At 44.2% G+C, this 13,440-nt stretch overlaps 1 pseudogene; it reads left to right on the top strand.

The window, feature by feature from the left end:
* Positions 1–371: 371 nt before the first annotated feature.
* On the top strand, positions 372–1,859 carry LOC142449068 (large ribosomal subunit protein uL23-like; annotated as a pseudogene).
* Positions 1,860–13,440: the final 11,581 nt, after the last annotated feature.

Genomic DNA, 13,440 nt, shown 5'->3' with positions numbered 1-13,440 from the left:
ACAACAAGTGATCCAAAATCAATGCCAAGAAGGGCATAGGAGTCCTGGTAGGGCTTGATCAATGGCAATGTAACCAAGAGGAATTACTGAAACCCACATGAATGCTGAGCATGACAGTGGGACAAGAGGAAAGTAAAAGGAAATAAGAGAAAGAACTACTAGGCAAAGGGGACATATAGAGGTCTAAATACAGACATGTACATATGTAAATATATTTATATATGACATTGGGGAAATAGAACTATGTGCATATATTTATAGCTTTAGTATTAAGGTAGCAGATGGACATTGGGCCTCTACTCAAGTACTCCCTCAATGCAAGAACACTTTTTTCTAATAACCCAGCATTCTGTGATGCACACCTTACCGACATGATTGCTGAACACAACGTGGGTACAAAAACAAATGTGGTGAAGAAAACTGATAGTACCCTGCTATCGAAACATATAGCATCTGCGGTTCTAAAGGCTTGAAGATAAACAAGTGGTCATGTAGCTGAGAAGCAACAAAACCCACATGGAAGAAGCACACCACCCTGTGACCACGAGGTGTCGATAGGATCAGATATCAGGCATCAAAGAGAAAAAGCTCATATCATTGTGAAGGAGGGGACTGTGGAGTGGAGACCCAAAGTCCATCCGTAGGCAACTGGACATCCCCTTACAGAAGGGTCACAGGGAGGAGATGAGCCACTCAGGGTGTAATATAGCAATGATGAAACATACAACTTTCCTCTAGTTCTTTAATGCTTCCTCCCCACCACTATCATGATTCCAATTTTACCTTACAAATCCAGCTAGACCAGAGGATGTACACTGGTACAGATAAGAACTGGAAACACAGGGAATCCAGGACAGATAAACCCCTCAGGAACAAAAATGAGAGTAGTTATACCAGGAGGGTAAGGGGAAGGTGGGGTAGAAATGGAAGAACCAATCACAAGGATCTACATATCACCCCCTCCCTGGGGGATGGACACCAGAAAAGTAGGTGAAGGGAGCCGTCAGACAGTGTAAGACATGACAAAATGATAATAATTTATAAATTATTGAGGGTTTGTGAGGGAGGAGGGGCGGGGAGGGAGGGGGGAAATGAGGAGCTGATACCAGGGCTCAGATAGAAAGCAAATGTTTTGAGAATGATGATGGCAACAAATGTACAAATGTGCTGACATGATGGATGGATGTATGGATTGTGTTAAGAGATATATGTAAGCACAACAAAAGCATTTAATAAAAATAAAAGAAAATTCTATGACTTGATTCAGGCCCACCTTAGTCCTCAAAGTGACATCCTTGCTCTGCACACTTTAAAGAAGCCTCATCTAGCCTTTTCACGAAGATGGCGCCGAAGGCAAAGAAAGAAGCTCCTGCCCCTCCCAAAACGGAAGGCAAAGCAAAGGCTTTAAAAGCCAAGAAGGGCGTGCTGAAAGGCATCCACAGCCACAAAAAAAAAAAAAAGAAAATCCGCACGTCACCCACCTTCCGGCGGCCCAAGACCTTGAGACTAAGAAGGTAGCCCAAATACCCTCGGAAGAGAGCCCCCAGGAGAAATAAGCTGGACCATTATGCCATCATCAAGTTCCCCTTGACTACAGAGTCTGCCATGAAGAAGATCGAAGATAACAACACACTTGTGTTCATTGTGGATGTCAAAGCCAACAAGCACCAGAGCAAACAGGCTGTGAAGAAGCTCTATGACATTGACGTAGCCAAGGTCAACACCTTGATCAGGCCTGCCGGGGAGAAGAAGGCATATGTTCGACTGGCTCCTGACTATGACGCTTTAGATGTTGCCAACAAAATTGGAATCATCTAAAGTGAGCCCAGCTGGCTAATGCTAAATATAAACTTTTTCAATATATAAAAAAAGAAGAAGCCTCATCTATTACACTTAACTAACGGAATGCATTGTTTGATCTCTTGACTGCTGCTTCCATGAACATCGATCGTGGGTCCAAATAACATGAGATCCTTGACAATTTCAATCTTTTCTCTATTGGCCATAAATGTCACCTATTGATTGATTGGTCCAGTTGTGAGGATTTTGACTGGGTTAGTGGCAGTCATGTTAGTGAGACAGGATGTAATCTACTGAATTCCACAGTATCTTGAGTCAATTCTTTTGAGATATAAAAGAGATTAAACAAGAAATCAAAGAAGAGGGAGATCTCAGCACCATCTAGAAAGAAGGCTGGGAGTGGGTGCATCATTTGGACCCAGGGTCTCTGCACTTTGTAACCCTTAGACCCTGCGGAAGAATGATGCCAAGACAAGAGGAGATCTCCAAGGGACACCAAACCTGCACATGATGAAATAAGATAAGGACCTTACCCCAAGGGCCAACACAGAAAGAAATGCTTCCCCTAGAGTTGGCACCCTGAATTCAGACTTCTAGCCTCCTAAATTGTGAGAGAAGAAATTTCTGTTGGTTAGTGCTATCCCCTTCCACTATTTATGTCATAACAGCACTATGTTAGTAAAACAGAGCAGGGATCACTTTCGAGATAGTAGACACCTATTGCTTTTATTGTGAGACAACAACACCTGTGTGGTTGCATACCTAGATATGGATGCATATGTGTGTTTAGATCCACATGCTTGTATAGATGTATCTATAGGCATATATTTGTACATGCTGCGCATTATGTCTACATATCTAACAAATATCATAGGGGACACAATTACAGAGGCTTCTGAGACATATCCTAACAACTCACAAGATCGGTTTACTAAGTCAGAAGACTTGCAAGCACACTCTCAGAGAGCTTGGTCAAATGGCATGAAGATAATGCTCTGCACCCTCGTTTGCTGAATAGCATCCGGGGTCTTAAAATCTTGTGAGTGGCCATTTCAGATACAACTATGGGGCTCTACTGGAGCGACAGGGAATGCAGGAAACTGAAGACCCAGAGAAGAAACTCGCCCGTGGAAATAAGAGCCCACTCAGACCATGACCTTCTGAGACCAAAACTAGGTGGTGCCCAGCTACCACCACTGGCTGTGCTGACCCAACAGAACATCCCAGAAAGAGTGAGCGAGAACTGTAGAACAAAACAAAAATTCTTAAGAAAGGCTAGATTCAGTGGCTAGAAATTATCCCCCTAAGATACCCTCTGAACTGAGAATTGAAGCTATTTCTGGAGGTCAACTTTCAGCCAAGTAATAGACTGGCTTATAAGATAAACAATTATCACCCATTAATAAGGCATTCCCTTAAACAATTAAGTGTGAATCCAAATGATCAACATTGACCACCCCCCACCCCCCTGCTAAAAAAAAAAGGAAAAGACAAGGAGGGGAAGGGAAGCTAGCTGGACGGAAACAGAAGGCACAGAAGGGAAGGGATGCGAATGCTGTCACATTGTAAACTCTGTAACCAATGCCGTGGGGGGAGTGATGTGTGCAAAACGTGTTACAGGGACACCTCGTTGGCTGTGTACATTTTCATCTAAAACATAATAAAATATTATGGGGGGACTATCTTAATTATTGGTAAGGACAGATTAGAAAATGTGATTTTAAGCATGACCGCAATATGTTTACACTTTACCACAAAATTAAACGTATCTGCCTGGTGACAGGGTTCTGTTATTATCCACAAGGTTTTCATTAGCTGATTTTCACAAGTCCGTCACCAAACCTTTCATCCTATTCTGTCTTAGTCTGGAAGCTTCGCCGAAGCCTGTGCACCATGGGTGGCCCTTGTGGTATTTGAAATACTGACAGAGGACTAGCTCCCAGTAGTGTAGTAACATGCAAGCCACAGAAGCATGACAAACTGACAGAAGGGTGGTGTGGTAATGGACTCAAGCATGCCTTGAAGATGGGGCAGAACCGGGCGGTGCTTTGTTTTGGTCCCCATAAGGTCTCCGTGAGTTGGAGACCGCTTGGCCTGAATGAACAGTAACACCATTTGACCATAAGAAAAACTGGAGAGACTTCCGGGAAGATGGCGACGGAGTGACACACACCAGAGGGACTCCGCAGAATCCAGCCCAGGAGAGTTGCTCAGAGTGAAATTCAACGCCACTGGATCGCAGGAGGTGCATCATAAAGATAAGTAGGCACAGATCCACGGGGTTTTGAGGGGCTGGGGGCTTTTGGCTTACCTCAGTGGAAGCCGGCTGGGGCTCGACCCTAGTCCTGTTGCCAGATCTGCCCAAGCCGGGACCATTTGGAGCCTGTAGCAGGGCTTGGTCTCAGCACAACCACAGTTTTTCCCTATCTGCCTCAGGGCAGGAACAGGACTCTTGCGGCTCCACCAGCAGGGATCGGGGTTCATCTACATTGTTGCTTCTGTTTGCGTCTCTGCTTTATATTCCCACACAGCCTTGGAGGGCTGTGCAGGGGCTTTTTCAAGGCACAGCCGCAGCCGCAGCCGCGCCGCGTAGTCTGAGCAGGGAATAAACCCAAACCCCCACAGCTCCATAGGCAGGGATCAAGCTTCAGCAACACGGCGGCGTCTGTTAACATCTCTGCTCTCTGTCCCCCCATTTCTCTGGGGGCGGCTCAGCAGTTTTCTTGCGACCCTTCTTGGGGCTCAGCTGCGAACTACCGCTGGGGCTTGGGGCAGGGAGTAAGCCCTTGTAGATCCACAGGCCAGGAGTGGGACTCAGCTACATAGTTTCTTTTGCTTCCCTCGCTTCCCTGTACCCCTGTACAGTCTAGTCTCACTTTTTGATTTTTCTCACCCCCCTTGTTCCTGCCCTGCTCTCTCACACTCCATTTCGGACTTACGGGGCACTCCCATTGCCCTAGGGCATTTGCGCCTGGGTCACACCCAGCTAGGTGAGCTCCACCCTGCATAGATAGCCCAAGGCTAGGGTAAGGCCTGCTTGCTCTCCAGGGGATACTCCTCAGACTTCTCACCAGGGAGTTCCTGCCTGTGTACCTGGGGACATAAGGCAGCTCAGCCAACACTTATCAATATTCAAACCAATAGCGGGAACTTCAGCCCAGCCTCTGCAACACTGGTGCAGGCAGTCGATCTGCCATCTGGGGCACTCCCCTAATAGGGAAGCCACAGGAAGATAAAGTGGTAGGTTAATCCCATAGCAAAATCAGCTGTAAGCAGATCGAAGAAGAATTCCTATAAGTCTTCCAGAGAGAGACTAGAAAATGGCACCTGGCCCCTCAAAAACAACTCAACGCAAACAGCCATCACCCCCAACGACCTCAATGAAAAAACAGGACAAACAAAAGGCAAAGGAAGAAGATGTCCTGAACATAGCAACATACATAGAAGAAGCAGACATTGAGATGCCATACAAAGAAGCTCTCAGAATGGTGCTTGGAGCGATGCAGAATATGAGGGAAACACTACAGAAAAAGGATGAAACGATAGAGGAGATAAAAGACATATACCAAAGGAAAATACAGGAGCTTGAGGAGCAGGTAACGAAAAACAATAGCAGAATCATGTTCCTTGAGAATCGATTGGAGGAATCAGAGAACCGCATCAGTGGCGTGGAGGACAGCCAAGCAGACTTTAATAAACGTGAACAAAAATCTAATAAGAGCATCAGAGACGCCGAAGAAAACCTAAGAGCTATGTCTGATGCTATGAAGCGGAACAACATTAGAATTATTGGCCTACCGGAGGAAGACACAACAAAGAAGTCATCTGCAACAATAGCGAGATAATTCTTGGAGGAAAATTTCCCCAGCCTAATGAATGAAAACCAAGCAACCATCCAGGAGGCTGAAAGAACACCAGCACGACGGGACCCCAAGAAGAAATCACCAAGGCACATAATAGTTAAACTTTCAAACTTTGAGGAAAAGGAGAAAATCATGACAGCAGCTAGGGAAAAGCAAGCAATCACATATAAAGGTTCCCACATAAGGATATGCTCAGACCTATCAGCAGAAACTATGAAAAAAAGGAGAGAGTGGAGTAACATATTCCAAAAATTGAAAGAAAACAACGCAAATCCAAGAATACTCTACCCAGCCAAATTATCGATCAAGATCGATGGAGAAGTAAAAGTCTTCCCAGACAAGGAAAAACTCAAAAAATACGTTACAACAAACCCAGCATTACAAAAGATCCTCGCCGACTCAGTATGGGCAGAAGAACAACACTCACCAAGCACAAATAAGACACCAGCACATAGAACAACCTCACCCAGAGCACAACAAATAGAAAACAGACCCCAAGATAGCATTGGCTTAAGGATGGAAAGAAGTCAAGAATGATACACACAAAAAACACACACTAATGAGAAAGGAAAGTAGGAAAACTCCCAACACAAAAAGTATAAAATGGCATCACAGAGTCCGCACATGGAGATAATAACCCTGAATATCAATGGCCTGAACTCAGGCATTAAAAGACTGAGACTAGCAGAATGGCTTAGAAAACACAACCCATCAATTTGCTGCCTACAGGAGACACACCTCAAGGCTACAGACAAAAATAGGCTGAGAATCAAAGGCTGGAGACGAACCTACCAAGCAAATAGCAACACAAAAAAAGCAGGGGTTGCAATCCTTATCTCAGATAAAATTGACCTCAAAGTGCAAACCATAAAAAGAGATAAGGAGGGACACTATATAATGCTCAAGGGAATGATAGACAATGAACCACTAAGCATTGTAAACATATATTCCCCGAATGAGAGACCAGCTCAATATGTGAACCAAACACTCCAAAAGATTAAGAAAGAAATCACAGACTCGACAATTATAGTGGGTGACTTCAACACACCACTCACTGAGAAAGATAGATCACAGGGAAAGAAACTCAACAAGGAGACTAGAGAGCTAAACTCCACAATTAGACAATTTGACCTAATAGATATTTACAGAGCTTTTCATCCAAATACAAAAAATTTCACATTCTTTTCAAGTCCTCATGGCACATATTCGAAGATAGACCACATGCTGGGGCATAAGGCAAATCTACATAAATTTAAGCACATTGAAATAATACAGACCTCTCTCTCTGACCACTGTGCCATAAGACTGGAAATCAACAAAAGGAAGAAAAAGAAAATAAGAGCAAATAATTGGAGAATGAATAACTCTCTACTGCAAAAGGAGTGCATACTGGTGCAGATCCGAGACGAAATCAGGAAATTTCTCGAAACCAACGAAAATGAGCACACGACGTACCAAAACTTATGGGACACAGCAAAGGCAGTCATCAGAGGAAGGTTCACAGCAATACAAGCACACCTGAGAACGGAAGAGAGACTCATGATGGATACGCTGACACAAAATTTACAAAAACTAGAGCTGAGTCAGCAGGATAACCCTACTAATAGCAAAAGAAAAGAAATTATAAAAATCAAGGCTGAGATTCAGGAGAGGGAAAATAAAAAAACTATGGAAAAAATTAATATCGCTAAAAGTTGGTTCTTTGAAAAGATAAACAGGATCGATAGACCATTGGCAAACCTAACCAAAAAAAGGAGGGAACAAATCTCAATAGCAAGAATAAGGGATGAAAGAGGGGTCATTACAACAGACCCTAATGAAATCAAAAGGATAGTTACACAATACTATGAAGGATTGTACTCCAATGAATTCAACAATTTGGAAGACATGGACAAATTCCTGGAAAAACAATCCCTCCCTAGACTATCCTCGGTGGACATCAAGAATCTCAACAGACCCATCGCAATAGAAGAAATAGAAAAGGTTATCAAGGGATTACCAACAAAAAAATCCCCTGGACCAGATGGATACACTGGAGAATTCTACCAAGCATTCAGGGAAGAACTAATACCAATCCTACACAAACTTTTCCAGAACATAGAAAAAGATGGCAAACTCCTTCTATGAAGCTAGTATAACTCTGATACCCAAACCGGGCAAGGATCCCACAAGAATCGAGAACTACAGACCGATATCCCTAATGAACATTGATGCAAAAATCCTTAACAAAATACTAGCCAACAGAATACAAAAGTATATAAAACAAATAATTCACCATGACCAAGTGGGATTCATACCAGGGACGCAGGGATGGTTCAACATACGAAAGACCATTAGTATTATTCGACACATTGACATGAAAAAGTATAAGAATCATATGATAATATCAATAGACGCAGAAAAAGCATTCGACAACATCCAACACCAATTCCTGTTTAAGACACTAGCGAAAATAGGAATGGAAGGAAAGTTCCTCAAGACAATACAAGCTATATATGAAAAACCAACAGCCAAAGTCATAGTCAATGGAGAAAAGACTAACACAATCCCACTGAAAAAGGGAACCAGACAAGGATGCCCCTTGTCTCCACTCCTATTTAATATAGTGCTGGAGGTTTTAGCTAACAGCATAAGGCAAAGAAGTGACATCAAAGGTATTCATCTGGGGAAGGAAGAGGTGAAACTATCGTTATTTGCAGATGATATGATTTTATATATGGAAAATCCCAAAAGTTCCACAAGGGGAGTACTGGAAGCAATAGAAGAGTTTGGCAGAGTGGCAGGATACAAGATCAACAAACAGAAGTCCATCGGACTGTTATACACATCAGATAAGACCACAGAAGAAGAGATCAAAAAGGTGGTACCCTTCACAATAGCCAAACACAAACTAAAATATCTAGGGATACACTTGACTGAAAAAACAAAAGATCTATATAGGGAAAACTATAGAACACTATTACAAGAAACCAAGAGCGACCTCAACAAATGGAAGAATATTCCATGCTCTTGGATTGGGAGACTTAATATAGTTAAGATGTCAGTTCTGCCAAAGGCACTATATAAGTTTAATGCTATCCCGATACAATTACCATCATCTTTCTTCAAAGAAATGGAAAAACTGATTACCAACTTCATATGGAGAGGGAAGAAGCCCAGAATTAGCAGAGAACTCCTCAAGAAGAAGGACACCGTGGGAGGGCTTGCTTTACCTGACTTTGGCACATACTATACAGCCACAGTTCTCAAAACTGCATGGTATTGGTACAATGACAGATACTCAGACCAATGGAAAAGAACTGAAAACCCAGAAATAAAAGCATCAGCATACACACAGCTGATCTTTGACAAGGGCCCCAAAAAGATCAAATGGGAAGCAGATGCCCTCTTTAACAAGTGGCGCTGGAAAAAATGGATATCAACATGCAGAAAAATGAAGCAAGACCCTTATCTCACTCCATGCACAAGAATAAACTCAAGGTGGATCACAGACCTTGAAGTTAAACCCCAAACTATTAGGGCCATCAATGAGGGAATTGGGACCAACTTGAGAACTTTGGCGCAGGGAATACACAGGCTATCAGAAATAGGGAAGGACACAAACACAGAAGAGGCACAAATCGACAAATGGGATATACTGAAGATAAAACACTTGTGTACATCTAAAGAATTCACCAAGAGAGTAATAAGAGAGTCCACAGACTGGGAAAACATCTTTAGCAATGACACATCAGACAAAGGCCTTATTACTAAAATCTACAGTACTCTGCTAGCTTCCAAAAAGAAAAAAACCAATAGCCCACTTGAAAGGTGGGCAAAGGACTTGAACAGAAGTTTCACAGGGGCAGAAATCCGAATGGCCAACAAACATATGAGAAAATGTTCCCGATCTTTAGCCATAAGAGAAATGCAAATTAAAACAACAATGAGGTACCACCTGACACCCTCAAAGGTAGCCCAATTCAAAAAATCAGAAAGCAACAAGTGTTGGAGGGGCTATGGGGAGACAGGAACTCTCATCCACTGCTGGTGGGACTGTAAGTACGTACAGCCACTATGGAAATCAATCTGGCGATACCTAAAACAGATGGAAATAGAGTTACCATATGACCCAGCAATCCCCCTACTGGGCATATACCCAGAAGAGGCAAGAAACAAACCAAGACCAGACATCTGTGCTCCAATGTTCATTGCGGCACAGTTCACAATTGCAAGGAGTTGGAAGCAACCCAAATTTCCATCAACTGACGATTGGATTAAAAAACTGTGGTATACACATACAATGGAATACTACGCATCACTAAAAAGCAGTGATGAACGTATGAGGCACATAGCGGCATGGGAAGAACTGGAGGAAATCATGCTAAGCAAAGTAAGTCAGGCACAAAAGGACAAGTACAACATGAGTCCGCTGAGGTAAGAATTTAAAAAAAAATTTTTTTAAAGCAAAAGTGGCATAGGGAAAAAAGCTACTGTATACAAACATTTTAGGGGTGAAGACGGTGTAGTATGGAAGAGACCAGACCAAAACCAGGGATGTACATGGTAGACAATGGTGGAGGAGGTGGGGAAAGGAAAACAAAAGGATGAATACAAGGAAGAAAAGGGTAGTGGGGTCATGGGGCATTAATCCACCCAAGGGGAGGGTATTGTTTATATCTCCACAGGGAAAGTGGGACCAGACTTCAATCCAGTGTCGCAAGGTGTGAATGCAATATCCCGGCGTGGAGGAGGGAACCGGTAGAGAGGTCTGGGAGGCTGGCCCCAGCACCATAAATTAAGTGGATTCCTGCCCCTCCCCCGAAAAGAATTTGTTCCAAAGGACGACATTGACTCTGCAGCTATGGGAGATGGACATATTTGATCAGAGCACACAGGAGCAGATGAAGGGGCAGGAGGAGAGAGTGGAGCACAGCCTGGCCCACCAGGCCGTGATGATGATGTTCCTGAGTAGAGCAGCCAGTCCACAGAGAGAACAACATGGCTGGCCCCACTATGAGACATGATGCCCCTCAGTGACTAAGGGCGATACAGGGGACAGCACCGGAGACACAGTGTGGGAATTGCACCTGACCTGATCCCACCACAATGAGGCAAATCACTGGGGGAGTGCAGCGGAACAGCAAGGGAATGGAGTGGCAAGGTCCCCAGGGAATGCTGAAAGTGGACTTTGGGGCCAGGGCGTGGTGCCCCAACAGACTGGACTGGAAAACGCTCCTAAGGGCCAGCAAACGATCCCTGAACTAACTACAAGCTTTTCTCTTGTGAACTGTTTTGTTCTGTTCTTTGTCAGTGGTTTGTTTTGGTTGTTTTGTTGTCTGGTTGTATACTGTTGCTTTGTTTTCCTCTGTCTAGTTTTCGTGCATGTTAGTGACTCCACAGGTCTGTCTGAATAGGACAGGCTGGATGAACTATCTGGATGAAAAACAACGGGACCGACAGTTCCGGGGGGACTTGGGGTGGGGGGGTAGGGGGGGTAAGGAAGTGGTGTTAACAAACCCAGGGACAAGGGAAAAACATGGGACCCCAAATGGTAGAGAAGGGGGAGTGGCAGGCCTGGTGGGAAATGATCAAGGGTAAGGTTGCTTAGAGAAGAGGTATACTCTAGCCCAGGTGGCGATGAAGCATGCTAGTAGGGCAGGAGGAAGGTCAAGGGAGATGGAGGAAAGAGCTAGGAGTCAAAGGGCATTCATGGAGGTCTAGACAAAGACAAGAACATGCAAATATATATAGGAGGATGGGGAAATAGATCTATGTGTCTATATTTATAGGTCAAGTATTAAGGTGGCGGAAGGACCTTGGGCCTCTATTCAAACACTCCCTCAATGCATGAATACCTTCTTTTATTAATTTGGAACTCTATGATGCTCACTCTCCCAACACAACGGCTGGAGCCAAAGTGGGTGAACAAGTAAATGTGGTGAAGAAAGCTGATGGTGCCCGGCTATCAAAAGAGATAGTGACTGGGGTCTTAAAGGCTTGAAGATAAACAAGCGGCCATCTAGCTCAGAAGCAACAAAGTCCACATGGAAGAACACACCAGCCTGTGTGATCGAGTGGTCCCAAAGGGATCAGTTACCAGGCATCAAAGAACAAAAAATCATATCATTGACTGCACACCTCCATGATAGGATCGCTGAAGACAAATGGGTGCATAAGCAAATGTGGTGAAGAAAGCTGATGGTGCCCGGCTATCAAAAGAGATAGTGTCTGGGGTCTTAAAGGCTTGAAGGTGAACAAGCGGCCATCTAGCTCAGAAGCAAATAAGCCCACATGGAAGAAGCACACCGGCCAGTGCGATCACGAGGTGCCCAAGGGACCAGGTATAAGGCATCATGCAAAAAAAAAAAAGATATAAGTGTGTGTATGTATGTGTATATATGTGTATATGTATATATGTATGTGTATATATGTATAAATATATCATATTAAATGAAGGGGGAAGTGCAGAGTGGAGACCCAAGGCCCAAGTGTCGGCCAATGGAGATCCCCTCATAGAGGGGTTTAGGAGAGGAGATGGGTTAATTAGGGTGTGAGGTAGTATCGATGAAGAACACAGCTTTCCCCGAGATCCTGGATGCTTCCTCCCCCCAACTACCATGATCCGAATTCTACCTTGCAGGGCTGGATAGGACAGAGGCTGTACACTGGTACATATGAGGGCTGGAGGTACAGGGAATCCAGGGTGGATGATACCTTCAGGACCAAGGGTGTGAGGACGATGCTGGGAGAGTGGAGGGTGAGTGGGTTGGAAAGGGGGAACTGATTACAAGGATCCACATGTGACCTCTTCCCTGGGAGAGGGACAGCAGAGAAGGGGGGAAGGGAGACTCCAGATAGGGCAAGATATGACAAAATAACGATGTATAAATTACCAAGGGCACATGAGGGAGGGGGGAATGGGGAGGGGGGGGAAAGAGGACCTGATGCAAGGGGCTTAAGTGGAGAGCAAATGCCTTGAGAATGATTGGGGCAGGGAATGTATGGATGTGCTTTATACAATTGATGTATGTATATGTATGGATTGTGGTAAGAGTTGTTTGAGTCCCTAATAAAATGTAAAAGAAGAAAAGAGAAAAAAATGATTAGGGCAAAGACTGTACAGATGTGCTTTATACAATTGATGTATATATATGTATGAACTGTGAAAAGAATTGTATCAGCCCCAATAAATTGTTTAAAAAAAAACTGGAAAGGGGGCAGTGGGTGTGGGGAGGGCAGATGGAGAACCAAAGGAACTCCCACAAAGATGGAATCTGCCCTACTAACAAGAGCAGGCCAGAGGATATACTCTCTGCAGGCAGTAGAACCAGTGGGGTATGCTCTCTGCAGAGCATATACTCTGCAGGCGTAGAGCCAGTGGGGTATGCTCTCTGCAGAGGATATCCTCTGCAGGCGTAGAGCCAGTGGGGTATGCTCTCTGCAGAGGATATCCTCTGCAGGCGTAGAGCCAGAGGGGATAGGAAATCCAAGCAAGAGCGGTCCAAGCCCAGTTCTCCCCATTCCCAATCATGGCAGCCACCCCGAGTCTAGAAAGAGAGAAAGACCAGGAATGTTGCCTTCAGCAAATCGTTTTACACAGAGCTCCAGACGAGTGGAAAATAAGAATTCCAGCCTGCCTGCGAGAAGCAAACTTCAGTCAGATAACCAGGTGTCATGTAAATACCCCCAAATAATCATTACATGGAAAAAAAACATACTCTGTTGGAAAAACGGGTTCTCTTTTTAAACCCACAAGAATACATATCTATATACACTTGATTAGTGCTTCCTTCAC

Source organism: Tenrec ecaudatus, chromosome 5, assembly GCF_050624435.1.
Source record: "Tenrec ecaudatus isolate mTenEca1 chromosome 5, mTenEca1.hap1, whole genome shotgun sequence".
NCBI lineage: Eukaryota > Metazoa > Chordata > Mammalia > Afrosoricida > Tenrecidae > Tenrec > Tenrec ecaudatus.
This window is presented reverse-complemented; position numbering and strand designations above follow the sequence as displayed.